The following is a 15,181-nucleotide window of genomic DNA, read 5'->3' on the forward strand; positions in this document are numbered from 1 at the left end:
ATTATATTTGGATCCTATGAGTTTAAGCAAATGTTAGCTGACAGCTGCAACAGACCAAGATTTAATGAACATTCCAATCATTTCCAACCTTATACTGTTCTTTGTAAAGGAAATAAATTCTCTAATACCACTGCTATCTCCTCTAGGTAAATTGTTTAGTGTGAGTCTATCCAAGGCCTGTGATTGCAACCTCCTAACTCTGCCGCACGTGCCCAGGCACTCTGAGAGCTATACAGGACAGGGTGCACTTGAAAAAGTTCAAACAGCACTTCTCTGTGAGGTCTTGTTCAGAAGACCACAGAATCCACCAGAAGTGAACTTCCAAAACATTTTTCCACACTAAGATGATAAACGGAACTCACGTGATCACAAATTCTACAGAGGCCACAAAATGTTAGAATAAACTGGCCTTTAGCGTTAGTGATTCATTAATACCTAAAATCTGTTTTTGTGTCTTAGTAAAATTAGCATTACTTCATCTGATAAAGGAATAAATCTACTTATAAAACTGGACTTTTGAGTAGATTCAGAGCTTCTTTCTCAGATTTTCTTCTTAAGTCAGCAAACCCATGTGAGGTAAAGAGGAAGCACCTAGATAGTTTGAAAATATTTTCTTTAGCTGTCTGCTAAATTAACTGATTAATTCATATGCAATGCAGGAGCACTGTATCAGTTCACACCAGACTGAGAAGGCACTGAGAAATCTGACAAGAGCAAAACCAGGAGTGTTCCCACTCTTATTTTCTGTATAGTGAACATCAAATTTTAGATACATATAATAAATGTATACTACACCATGAGCATCTTTAGCAGAGGTGTTGAAGGAGATATTATAACACTGTTTTAAACCACAAATGCTAGGGGTGCCTGGTTGGCTCAATGGGTTGAGTGTCTAGCTCTTGGTTTTGGCTCGGGTCATGAGCTCAGGGTCATGGGGTCAAGCCCCCCCACGGAGCCCCACATTGGGTCCCGCACTCAGTGGGGAGTCTGCTTGAGATTTTCTCCCTCCCTCTGCCCTTACCCCCACAGCCCGCCCCCCATGCTCACATGTGTGCTCTCTCTCTCTCTCAAATACATAAATCTTAAGAAAATAAACTGTGAATGCTAAATACCCTATTTCAAATACTCTAATTTATGAATTAATATCTATGATGTAACAATGGCACTTTACCACAGTGATTGGAGAACAGTCCACTTTTTTGCCAATTTTATGAATAATTTCCTTAACTGTACAATGACATAACACTTACATGCCTTTTTAGAAAATGTACTGTACACAGTTATAAGACTATAGAACTAAGCTTAATCATACTTTAATTAGAAAAATCACGTTTGTATTATGTTTCTGTTAAAGGAAAAACTGTGTTACTCTAATACTTTTAATGTAATGACTTTGGTTCAAGATTATGAAAAATTTGAATAACTTCTCTCAAGACCATTTCATTTCAAATTTATACAACTAGTTTAGTCAGCTGACCAGAAAGAAAGGAAATAAAAGGAAAATGTTTGCCCAGATGAGGTAGAGAATGTTCACACGAATTCAATGCATAGTTCTCTTGGTTGTTCTGTTTCATCCTTAACTGGGCCCAAACCAATTTTAAATCCGAGCTTAAATGAGCTTCTTCAATTCTTCTTCCAATAAGGCTCTGTGATTCCCATCTCCGGGTCAGGGAGTACTCACGTCTCTGCAGAGTACTTTGTCTTTGGTTCCATGCTGCTCGTCCAAGGACCACCAACACAGCCATTTTGAGAAGGGGATGTAATCACTCTGCTGTTTTTACTCACAGGCAACACTGATTTCTGATTAGGCTTGCCGCCGTCATATCCAGTGGTAATGTCCTGTGTATGCAACACAACAAGTATCCCATAAATTTTGGATATTCTTTTGGAGAATAAAAACTGTGAAGCCTTTCAAATACACTTTTGATGTTAGTTGGATCACAACACAAGAAATAAGAAATCTTTGAAATATGATAACCATATTTTTCATGAATCGTAATCAGTTGCTCTTTCAATGTTACATTCATGGTTTCTAAGTAAGACCATCACAGAACAACAGCGGCAGTACTCAACTCATCATTATGCAAAGGGAAGTTCCACACAGAAAACCAACGAACTCTTCAAATGCAAAAGGACTTCTTTCCCATTTTCCAGGAGGCCTTTGTCCCCCTGCTAGTTTTTTTTTTTTTTTTAAGATTTTATTTGAGAGCGAGAGACAGAGAGAGCATGATGGGGCTGGGGGGGGGCAGAAGGAGAGGGAGAAGCAGACTCCCCCCAGAGGATGTAGCTGACGATGCGGGGCTCAATCCCGGAACCCTGGGATCATGACCTGAGTCAAAGGCAGACGTTTAACTGACTGAGCCACCCAGGCGCCCCATCCTGTTCCCCTCCAGTTTTATTGAGAAATAATTGATATACATTGCTGTATAAGTTTAAGGTGTGCAGCAGGGTGGTTTGATTTATATTGATTGTGAAATGATCACCACAGTAGATTCAGCCAACATCCATCTTCTCAATATGGATACAACAAAAAGAAAAGACAAGAAAAGAAAGGAGAGACATGTTTTCCGTGGGATAAAAACTCCTAGGGCTTACTCCCTCCTTGTATCTTGCTGCAGTCATCAGGTTGCACCAGAGACCTCCCTGACCATCCCGTCCAATGTCCATCCCCTAGCCAAGCTGCTGATGTGACAGCGTTCCCGTGGCCAGTCTCCCGAAGTGGTCGCTGCCATCAGGATCTGTGGCTAGCACTATCTGGGCATTGTTGTCTCTGCCAGTCTCACAGAAAGTTCCAGCACTGAATCTTCTCCTTCAGGCTTTGGGCATTTAACCGTAGACAATTTGCTCTTTTGTTTGGGGTTGTTTAGTTGTTTAGTTAAAAGGATACAATCCAGGAAGAGACAGATGGAAGAGATGAATAGGGCAAAGTATGTGGGGGAATGGCTGTGGAGCTTCGCGTTCTCTCAAGACCCCCACCCTCCCAGCACTGCCATGAGCTCACCAACCTGGAAATCCTGTGGTTTCCATGTGCATTTCCCTAAAGGCTAGTGATGTTAAGCATATTTTCATGTGCCAACTGCCATTGACATATCTTCTCTGGTGGTCTGTTCAAATCTTTTGCCTTTTTAAAATTTTTCATTGTCTTTTTATTTTAGAGTTTTGAGAGTTCTTTTTATATACCGAAAATAAGTCCTCTATCAGATATATGCTTTGTAAATATTTTCTCCCAGTCTATGGCTTTTTTTAATTCTCTAAATAATGTCTTTTTACATTTTGATTAAGTTCAATTAATGTGTTCTTTTGTAGATCATTCTTTTGGTGTCGTATCTAAGACATTTTTGCTTAACGTAAGGTCTCAAAGATTTTCTTTGATGTTTACTTCTAGAAGTTTGAGAGTCTTAGGTTTTACATTTAGGTCTATGGTCCCTTTGAGTTAATTTTTATTTATGGTAAACTATGGATTGATGCTCGTTTTTCTGTATGTGTATATCTAGTTGTTGAAAAGACTCTTCTTTCTCTACTGTGGCTTCATATCTCTGAAGAAAATCAGTTGTCCTCATATGTATGGTTCTACTTTTGAGCTCTGTTTTGTTCCTTTGAACAAGTTTACTTGACACTATTTCCACACTATCTTACTATGTACAGCTTACAAGAGGTCTTGAAATTAGGTAGTGTGCATCTTTCAAATGTTTTTTCAAAGCCGTTTTGGCTATTTTAGGTCCTTAGCATTTCCATGTGAATTTTAGAATCACCTTATTGATTTATAAAACAAATCCTGCTGGAACTTTTATTGTGATTATGTTGAATCTATAGATAATTTTTTTAAAAAAAGATTTTTTATTTTAAGTAATCAACATGGGGCTTGAACTTACTACCTCAAGGTCAAGAGTCACACGCTGTACTGACTGAGCCAGACAGGAGGCCCAATTCTATAGATCAATTTGAGGAGACATGACATCTCAACAATATCGAGTCCTCTGAACTATTAACGCAGTGTATCTTTCCAACAAAATCTATTTAAGACTTGTTTAATTTCCCCTGGCAATGTTTTAGTCTAAGTATGCAGGTCATTTGTCAATATTTTGTCAAAATTATTCCTAAGGATTTCATCTTTTGATATTATTATAAATGTTATTTAATTTCAATTTTCAACTATTCATTGCTAGTATATACAGATATAATTATTTTCTGTGTATTAATTATGCATCCTGAAACCTTGGTGAACTCACTTATTGATTCTAGCAGACTTTTTTTTTTTTTTTAAGTAAGCTCCATGCCCAGCATGGAGCCCAATGTGGGGCTTGAACTCATGACCCTGAGATCAAGAACTGAGCTGAGATCAAGAGTGGGAAGCTCAACCAACTGAGCCTTCCAGGTGTCCCTCTAGCAGCCTTTAATTATTGAAGTATCGCTGACACAATGTTACGTTAGTTTCAGGTGGACAACAAAGTGATTCGACAAGTCTGTATGTTGTGCTCATCACAAGTGTAGTTGCCATCTCTCGCCATGTGATACTATCACAGTATCACTGACTGTATTCGCTGTGCTGTACCTTTCATCCCCATGACTTACTTATCCCATAACTGGAAGCCTGTATCTCCCACTTCTCTTCACTCATTTTGCCCTGCCTCCTACCCCCACCCCTCTGGCAACCATCAGTTCGCTCTCTGTATTTATGGGTCTGTTTCTGCCTTTTGTTTTTGATTCCACATGTAAGTGACATCATATGTTATTTGTCTTTCTCTGACTTATTTCACTTAGCATAATACCTTCTACGTCCATCCATGTTGTTGCAGATGTCAAGATCCCATTACTTTTTATGGCAGAATAACATTCCAATGTGTTTATACACCATGTCTTTATCCATTCATCAGTCAGTGGACACTTGTGGTGCTTCCATATCCTGGCTATTGTAAATAAAGCTGCAATAAACATGGGGGGGGCATATATCTTTTTGTTTTCTTCAGGTAAATACCCAGTAGTGGAATTACTGGATCACATGTTATTTCTAATTTTTTGAGGAATGTCTGTACTAGTTTCCACAGTATACCAATTTACATTCGCACCCACAGTGCACAAAGGTTCCCTTTTCTCCACATCCTTGCCAAAATTTGTTATTTCTTGTCTTTCTGATTTTAACTATTCGGACAGGTGTGAGGTGACATTTCATTATGGTTTTGATTTGCATTTCCCTGGTCATTAGTGATATAGAGCATATTTTCATGTGTCTGTTTTCCATCTCTAGTAGGCTTTTTGTAGATCCCTTTGGGTTTCTATATAGAAAAGCAAGTCATCTGTGAATAAGAGGGTTTTATATAATTTTTTCCCAAACTGGATGCCCGTCTGCCTTCATCCTTCCTCTTTTCCTTCCTGCCTTCTTCAATTGGCCAGACCTTCAGAGCAATGTTGACTGCAGGGTTGAGAGTGGAATACTTGTCTTGTGTCTGATCTGAAGGGCATATAATTAAGCCTTTCATCCCTAAGTACGATGTTAGTAGTGAAGTTAAGTGTTGAGCATGATTTTTCTTCACAGATATCCTTTATTAGGTTGAGGATATTCCCTTCTACCCCTACTTTGCTAGGATATTTTTATTTATCTTTTCAATATCAAGAATGAGTGTTGGATTTTGTCAGAAAATTTTCTGCATCTATTGAAGTGGTCAGGGAGTTTTTCTGTTTTATTTTGTTAATCTGGTGAATTATACTGACCTCTTTTTCTAAATAAACTTTTATTTCAGAATTTTAGATTTACAGTAAAGTTGCAAAGTTGTACAGAGTTCCCACATGCCCTTCACCCAGTTTCAACTGTGTTGAAACAGTTGATAGGTTCCCCTGGGTTCGACAGTTGATAGGTTCCCCTGTCGTTAAATCTTATATTACCAAGGTATGTATGTCAAAATTAATAAATCAACATTTGTACATTATTATTAGCTAAACTCCAGAGTTTATTAATATTTTTCCAGTTTTTCCATGATAGTCATTTTCCTGTTCCAAGGTCCGATCCAGGGTACCACATTCTTTCTATGTTTCAAGTCTCGTTAATCTCTTGTGGTCTGTGATAGTTGCTCAGTGTTCCTTTGCCTTTATATGGCCTTGACAGTTTTGAGGAATACTGATTAGATGTGTTGTAGAATGTCACTTAATATGAATTGTTTTATGGTTTTTTCATGGTTATTGAGATTATGAGTTTTTCAAAGAATTCCATGGAGATGAAGTACCCTTCTCCTCACTCCTATGGGGGAGTCCATGGCGTACACATGACATCAGGGATGAAACTAAACCTTGGCCCCTTGGGCAGGGTAGTGTTTTCCAGGTTTATTCACAGTTCCCTCTCCATCCTTTATTCTTTGAAATTGAATTGCTCTGTTTAGCGCACACTAGGGGGTGGTGTTGATGAAGTGTCAGCTCCTGCGAGGTGTAGTATCTACATATACTACTTAGAATTCTTCTGGGGCGCCTGGGTGGTGCAGTTGGTTGGGCGTCCGACTCTTGGTATGGGCTCAGTTCGTGATCTCAGGGTCGTGGATTCGGGCACCTCGTCAGGCTCTGTGCTCAGAGGGGAGTCTGCCTGAGGATTCTCTCCCTCTGCCCCTCCCACTTGTGCTCTCTCTCTCTAAAATAAATAGATAAATCTTAAAAAAATTATAATTCTTCTGTAGGGAGTATTTGCCTCTTTCCCACTATTTATTATTTTTGCAGTATAGACTCACATATATTTGATACTTTGGATGATATTCCAATACTGTATTATTTAATTTGTTGTTTACATTGTTCTACCTTTGGCCATTGGGAGTGCTTTCACATGGCTACTGTGTCTGTTTCATGTGACCCTATCATTTTTTTAAATATATCTTTACTTTCATATTATAAAATGCTCCAGGCTTATCTGGTATTTTCCCTAACTCAGTCCTGCATTTCTCTAAGATGACCTAGTTCCTTTCATTGGAGAATGTTAATTGGAAACCAAGATCTAGACAAAAGGCATGCTTGTTGCTCCTGAGATGTCATTGCTTTTAGGCCCCCTGAGGTAGATAAGACAAAACCAGGCAATACAGGCATGGATCCTAACCCACGTGGACATGCATGCCTGTACTGATTCTGTATCTATCCATCTGCATATATATTAAACAGGAGTTCATACTGCTGTTTCCAACCCATATCCAGTACCACAGGGTTCATTTTATCCTTCACTTCTTGCTTATACTGAATAATTTTTGAATGTTTAACTCTTTTCCTTTTTAAGATTTTATTGACTGATTTGACAGAGAGAGCACAAGCAGGGGAAGGGGAAGAGGGAGAAGCAGGCTTCCCATTGAGCAGGGAGTCCCACGTGGGGCTCCATTCCAGGACCCTGGGATCATGACTTGAGGCAGATGCTTAACTGACTGAGCCACCCAGGTGCCCCAATTTTTGAATGTTTAATAAACATTACATTCCTGGAATAAACTCCACTATTATTATAGTGTATTACCCTTTTCATATCTTACTGGATTTCATTTGCTAAAATTAAAAATAAACCGGTGCGTTTATGTTCATGAAGAATATCGGTCTGTAGTTTCATTTTCCTGCAACATCTTTGTGTTAGTCTCACTATCAGGATAATGTTGGCTACATAAAATTAATTGGGAAGTGTGTTCCATATTTAAGCTATTGGGAAGAGTTAGTGTAAAATTCATATTATTTCTTCCTTGCATGGTAGACTTTGCCAGTAAAGCTATCTGGACCTTGATTTCACTTTGTGGAAGGGCATGTACATGGGCAGGAGACTCCGGGGCGCTTAGTTCAGGCACAGCCACCCCCAGCTTGTGACTCCCACGACCACATAGGTGTTTGCCATGTTGTCTCTGCACATGAGAGGCCCGCTGCTGTCCCCCTGCCCAGAAGGACACAGAAGTCACTCTCTGTCTGAGCCACATTTCCCCTGCCCAGAAGGGCCATAGGCTCTGGAAGGACAGTTTCTTCAGTCACATGGCTTCTTGCTGCCATGAACACAAGTGGTGGTGGTAAACCTTGAGTTGGTATCAACAGCTTCAGGTGGATGTGAGAAGGGGATGAATTGTCATGGGTCTTCTTGCAGTGAGGAGGGAAGATCAGCGATCCATGAGTCCACGTATGAGGCCTTATGCATTCATGGGCATGTGTGTACAAGTGGATTTGAAGGTTTTGTATTCTCGTGAGGAGAGGTAAGCATTCTCTTCCAGGGTGGTGTTCGGGTGGTATGATCTCTGTGTCACGGTGGGATAAAGCGCTCTGTGTGGTGGTGACTGGTTCTTTGTAGGGGCCCGAGGTATCACCTCCCATCCTCACTGCTACAAGATGAGACCAGGGAAAGGGTCAATGAAGCAGGGCGCTGGAGTGAGTGGAGTTCAGGGATTCACAAAATATGTGTTGACAGGGAAAGGGGCACCTGGAGGGAAGTTACCTGGCAGGTGTCGATCTTGCCTTCAGGGTACCCTGCACACACATTGGTTGAACAAATGCGCCCGTTGTACCACTGGGTGGAGTTACAAAGTCGAGGTTGATGAGGTTCACACGGGCCTCCTGCAGTGTAGGTGCGATCCTGTAGGCTACAGCCAGGCAGCTCGGTGGTCAGCGATCACAGAAGACATGTTTTGGGAAAGACCTGCCTCCTCCCTCCACGGAACCCCCATCATCCTGAAATGCTCTACTTCAACCTAAAATCCATGAAGGACAATGCCCCTGGCCTCTCCTCAGACACTTGTGAAGGATGTGGGGTGTTGGAGGCATATGCAGGTGAAGAGAATGGGCAGTGCATGGAGGATAAGCAGATGTGGCTGCAGGAATGTGTGTTGATGCCAGATGATTATTCACAGCTACAGCCAGGATGTGTCACCTCATTTACACCCCACAGTCACTCCCTGTGTTAAGCGCTGTGACTGACCTTGCCTCCAATAAAGAGCTTGGAGCACCACATGCCCAAACATGCTGGTAGGGATGTGGCGTGGCTTGGATTCGGACCAAGGTTTTCCTCTCTACACTCAAATCCAGGACACACATTTCATTTCCCCACAGTACGGCTCTAAGTCCCCCTCATTGCTTCTTATCCCCCGTTAAACCCCTCAGCTCAGTTCTGGACAGGATCTGCTGGGGCTGGGCAGATGAGTCCTCCCCGCATGCCTCCCATCCGTTTTGAAGTTACAGAGAAGGAGCAGCTGCAGGATGGCCTCCACACACACAGATCTGTCAGGGGCATGGGTGGTTGGAATAACCGGAAGGCAGGTCAGAACCTCCTGTACAGCCCCAGAGGCTCCATCATGACCTTTGGGTTAAGAAAGGCCCAGCCCAGGCGATGATTCCATCAGCCAACCTCACACCTGGCTATAGGGGCAGCTATCCCCTCTTCATCAAGTGGCCTCCCCCCACCACGGCCGCACCCACAGCCCAGCCACAGCCTGGTGGGTGGGTCTGAAATCGCCTGCATCCGGGTGGAGAGGTGGCGGATTACACTTGGAACATGGCAGTGTAGGCCAAGTGGGAAGCCAGAACCAAGTGGAGCAAATGGATGGAGCTAGGCACACAGCATTCAGACTGTGTTTGTGTGTCTTGGACTGCGTCTCCAGGCCCTTCAGGTCAACTTTGAACACCACCCAAGCAGGCTTAGTTTTGTCCTTGCACTGTTCCCAAGGCAGGGGTGACATGGAAATGACCACCACAAGAAGCCTGGTCGCTTATGGTATAATTTTAGATCTATGGAAGAGCCAGATGACCTGGAAGAGAACAGGGTTTTCTCAATCCCAACACCTTGGCTTTAAATGCTGAAAAGTCCACAAGAACTTGAAATTCAATAGAAAAGGAGGACTACCCCAGAAACATATGGCCTCAAGGAGGAGGTAGAAAAAGGAAGGTCTGCAAGAATGTCACAGAAATTTGGAGGCTGGAGATTTCTTTAAGACGTGGACTTACCAGTGGGGTTGGATTCACCAGAAGATGGTAGAAATCCCACTAAGTTGAGGAGGATTCTAGAAAAAAAGAGGCCTGTGTGATGTCCAGGGTGTAGCTGGGAGCCTATAATCCTTTTGAGAAATAGGACAGCAAAGGTGGTGGCAGGGGTGGTTTGTAGATGGGAACCCTGAGATCAGCCACCCCCCAGGGACTCCAAGAACCCTGGGACACTGCACAGATGTTTGGGTGGGTGGGCAGAGCAGGGTAGGCCGGGAGGTTGGGAGAAGAAGAATGCTCTAGAGGCCTCAGCAGAGCTATGGACATCAATAGGCAGACAGAGGTTGAAACCCCAGGTCAGGGAGGGAAGGGCCAGCAGAGGCCAGAGAAAACAGGGGTGCCCGGGAGGAGAAGCAACCCAATCAGAGAAGGGGGGCAGCCTTGAGAGAGGGAAGAAGAGTTACAGGAAGCATACTGAAACTACCAGGGTTTTGTCAGCAGAAAATGCTGAATTTTGAACCCCAAATGACTGAAGTGCCTTGAATTAGGAGCCCTCAGTTTTCCATTATCAAGGGACAGAAGAGCTTTCAGTCTCTCTTCTCATCCCCAATGTGACTGGGTAAAAAGTCCATGTGGTCACCTGTGGAAAGCTGAAAGGCCTAACCTACTCGTCAAAACCTTGCTGCCCACTGCTGGCCTGCCAAGAACCCTGTCCTCTCTCTGCAGAGAATACGAAGTCACTTGGATGGGGAGGGTGGATTCTCGCATTGTGTCCAGTGAGGGTGGTGAGCAGAGGTTCACTGAGGTCTAGAGGGCTGGGCTCTGGGGTCTCAGAGCTCAGAGACCACGTGACATGGCCCTTGCACTCGCAGATGGGGAAATGGATGTCCAGAGAGGAGAGGAGTTGGCCCGCCACCACAAAACCCCATCTCGAGCTCTTCTCCAAGTGCCGTGTCAAGGGACAATCCCCCATTTCCAGAAGTTAGCAACTGGGGTTCCAGGCCCCAGATAGAGCCACAGCCCATACCCCATTCGAAAAATGCCCAGGTTCTCCTGGGGCTGCATGCACCCTTCCACCCAGCGACCACATGAGCCATCAGTGGTGAGGTTGTGGACAGGGGAATCGGCTGCCAGTTTCTCCTGCTCTAAAAGGGGATAGTGTCCCCCATTCTGGTGGACATCACCATTAGGCACCACATATGGCCCCTGCACTTCAGAGATCACTGAGGGAATGACCAGCAGTGTCCCTACCCCTGTGAGAGCCCCTCCCATACTCACCTTTCTCTTTCAAGAATCCCCAGCCAGCCACCCAGCAGGCCTGGGGAACTCGAGGTGGGCCTGCCCTAAATTGGGTCAGGCAGCCCGTTCCGATGAATTGCCCACAGGGAACGGGAGGGGTGATCTTCATGAGAGCGATGTCATTGTGCTATAAACTGGGGATGTATTTCTCATGAATGATGATTTTCTCGACATCTCTCTCCTGTTGAGGTGGCTTCGCTGCCTTATCGTTCCCATACGTAAATTCCCTTGCTCCAAAAATCAGTCTCCAGTCATATACATTTCTGTGGGCACAGAGGCAAGCCAGGTCATCCTCAGAAAGGACGGGCTCGACAGAAACCTCTGGTGATCATGATCCTCAGAGCCCTCCCTCAGCAAGGGCCTGGGCCCACCCACTCTCGGTCTGGTTGCCACAAGGCCCAGAGCCCCAGGGAGACTGCGCACAGAGAGCCCTGGAGAATGTCCCTTTCTGGGAAGAGCCTTTCTGAAGACCTCCCTCCACGCGCTCCCACACGTAATAAGCTGTGGGCAGCCGTAAGCAGCCAATGGGAGTTCAGCAAGGTGCCTCTGCACGCATAGTACCTTCGGTTATTATGGGACATGAATACCTGGAGGCTGACCATCCAGGGCCAGGCCCCGATTTTGCATCCTGCCCTCCGGCGATATGGCCACTTCCCGGTGGGTTCTGCCTGAACCCTAACCCACAGGGGGGTACTGGGGATAGACCAGGGGCACAGTTCAAACCAAGAAGAGGCACAGCCTGTCCTCGCACCTGCACGATGGGGAAACAGGGCTAGAGGGCTGAGCAAAGTGGGGCAATCGGGAGTGTGGAGGGTCCGAGGGGGAGCTGCTGAGGAGGGGCGCTGTCAGGGCGGTAGGGAAGCAGGAAGCTGCAGGCTTCAGGAACTGGTTTTGAGGAGTATGAGTTCTGGGGTCTTGTGGGTGTAGCCCCAAGGCGAAGTAAGAAGGCGCCAAAGGAAGCAGGACCGATGATAAGGGCCCTAGAAATAGGGGAGATCCCGAGGCAGAGGGGGAGGCTAGAGGTGGAGAGAGAGAGGTGTAATGGCTTGAGGTCTTTAGAGCCAATTTTGGGCGGGAGACTAAGAAAAGAGCCACAGGTGTCTTGGGGCTGCAGTGTGGGGTTAAATGGTGGCAGGACGAGGGAGAGTAGCCAAGGCAGGTCCAGTGATCCCAGGTGTGGGGAACAGCGGGGGCCAGGGGTGGAAGTTCTGGGAACTGGGGAGAGGCAACAAGAGTTTGGGGGTCCCTTGGGTGCTGTCACAATCTAAGGTGGAGGCGGGACCTTAGAAGAATGCCATGACAATACCCTGGGGTCTTTGGGGTCAGCCAAAGGTGGGGCACCTCAGTATCTGTGGGAAGAAAGGGGTTTCTAAAAATTGGGACTTGATGTGCAAGAGGCAGTGAGGTCAGTCTCTAGGTGATGGAAGGACCCCAACGTCTGTGCTACAGGAGGCATAAGAGCCCAGAGGTCAGCCCTGGTGTATCTCGGCTGATGAAGCTGGGAGCAAGGATGGTCTGAGTTGGGGATGTGGGTCACACCCGTGAGACCCAGGGCACTACTAAGGCCCAAGCTTGGCCTCCTGCCTAGCCCTGGACAGAGGGCGTCTGGGTGGGGCTTGCTATTCAGAAGACATTCTTTCCACCCCCCGGAGGAGTCCCTGACACTTACTCACACGTGGCGTTATCTTTGGCAACCCCAGACACTGCCAAGGCCAGCAGAATGGCAGTTGGCAGCATCTCTATCATACTCCTGTCCCAGCCTGGCCTGGAAGCCCAGTAACCTCACAAAGCTCTGTGACCTCTGGACCAATCAGCATGGCTACATCCCCCCAAGCCCCCCAATAGTCAGGCCAGGCAGGAGCCCATTAGCTTAACCGGTTCAGGCCAAAACAAGATGCCAGCTTTCTGTACAGGCTCCTCTGCACCCCTCGGGTGATGGGGGCTCATGTGCAGGCCCTCCCTCTGTCCCAAGGCCAGGATCTTCATTCCCAGTTACCCTTCGAAGGTTCAGTATCATCTGAGGATCCAGTTTTGTGCAGTGTCAGGGTCTGCCCCTCATGCAAGCTGCAACCACAGTTCCTGTTCCAAATCATGTGTTGAGGGGCAGCTCTGTCCCTCTGTGTCAAGATGATGCAACATGTCAATGGTCACAGGGTGTCTGGCTCACCAGATTAATCGATCATTACCACTGTGTAGGGCAAATTGTCTTTCCCTTTTCCAAGTACATATTATCAGCACACTTTTCAAAGACCCACTTTGAATTTCTCTAATTTAGGACTACAAAGCCCATCTTTCTATTCATTGCTAGGTATCACAGCGTCTGTGATCTCAGGTCTCACTCCTACCTGAGTGTCTCCAGGTCTCCTCTCTGGGACCTACATGCAGGAAGATGTGTCTCCTATACCTGAGGGTCAGGATTTCTCACCACAAACACCTGAATATCCTGAGGATTCATTTTTTCTGATTGTCAGGGGACGGCATCGCAACGACGGGAGGATGACAAATGCTTACCTCACATCCCTGCATGTTAAGAGGTTTCACCTTCCTGAGGCACCTGGGTGGCTCAGTCGTTAAGTGTCTGCCTTCGGCTCAGCTCATGGTCCCAGGGTCCTGGGATCGAGCCCCGCATCGGGCTCCCTGCTCTGCGGGAAGCCTGCTTCTCCCTCTCCCACTCCCCCTGCTTGTGTTCCTTCTCTTGCTGTGTCTCTCTCTCTGTCAAATAAATAAATCAATCTTAAAAAAAGAGGTTTCACCTTCCTGTAAGAGTGGAAGGAGGTCACACCTCCACCTGCATGAAGGGCAGTGTTCCCTAACCCTAACGCAAACCATAACCCTAACTCGTACCCTAACCCTAACCCGTACCCTAACCCTAACCCGTACCCTAACCCTAAACCTAACCCCTAACCCGTACCCTAACCCTAACCCGTACCCTAACCCGTACCCTAACCTGTACCGTAACTCTAACCCTAACCATGGGTCAACTAGAGAAAAGAGGAAATCCCAGGAAGTTTGGGGTTCATGAGAAATTTGACCTCCAGTCCTGACATGAAGATGACACTGTGCCAAATGGACCTGCTGCTTTCTCTGAACACTGACATCCTGTGAAAAGCTGCATCACTGACTCACAGGCTGATGTTCAAAACCTTGAGTCTCCTAGATCCAGAGCAGATAAATGCTGTCAGGTGGGGATAAGTAGGTCCTCCGACCTATGGCCTGCACACCTGCTTCCATTTCTGGGAGAAGGGGAAACACACACTTGTTTTTAAGTAGTCATTATCTTCATTCTAAAGTAGACCAATGACCTTGACCTTTTTGGAAAAGCGAAATGACTCTTCCAAATGAAGACCTCAACTCCTCTGTTCCTCATGCAACCTGAGTGCGACCAGGTTTACCCAGGCTCCAAGCCCCACCTGGAGGATCCTCCTGGACCATCTTGACAGCCCATGACCAGCATCCCCAGGGGCACAATGCTGAATTTGGGGGATGACTCTGGGGCTTCTTGCCACCACACCTGTGCCTGGGGAAGCAGGAACCTGGAGGACCCTCCCAGATGATCCTGATGGACCGTTACCACCATCCCTGAGGACATGGGGCACAATGCTGAAGTTGGAGGACTGCTCTGGGGTTTCTTGCCACCACACCTGTGCCTGGGGGGGAGCGGGAACCTGGAGGGCCCTCCCAGACAATCCCAACGGACCATTAGCACCATCCCTGGGGAACATGGGGCACAATGCTGAAATTGGGGAATGGCTCCGGGGCTTCTTTCTACCGCATCTGTGCCTAGGGGAGCAGGAACCTGAAGGACCCTCCCAGACAATCATAACGGACCATTACCACCATTCCCCTGAGGACATGGGGCACAATGCTGAAGTTGGAGGATGGCTCTGGGGCTTGTTGCCACCACACCTGTGCCTGGGGGAACAGGAATCTGGAGGACCCTCCCAGACGATCCTGATGGACCATTACCACCATCCCTGAGGAT

The 15,181-nt window shown here is 46.1% G+C and overlaps 1 pseudogene; it reads right to left on the bottom strand.

Annotated features, from left to right (window-relative positions):
• Positions 1-7,731: 7,731 nt before the first annotated feature.
• On the bottom strand, positions 7,732-12,936 carry LOC148162948 (acrosin-like; annotated as a pseudogene).
• Between the last annotated feature and the right edge of the window lie 2,245 nt (positions 12,937-15,181).

Source organism: Eumetopias jubatus, unplaced genomic scaffold (assembly GCF_037043125.1).
Source record: "Eumetopias jubatus isolate StellerSeaLion01/CBP00866 unplaced genomic scaffold, mEumJub1_p1.0 scaffold_12, whole genome shotgun sequence".
Taxonomy (NCBI): Eukaryota; Metazoa; Chordata; class Mammalia; order Carnivora; family Otariidae; genus Eumetopias; species Eumetopias jubatus.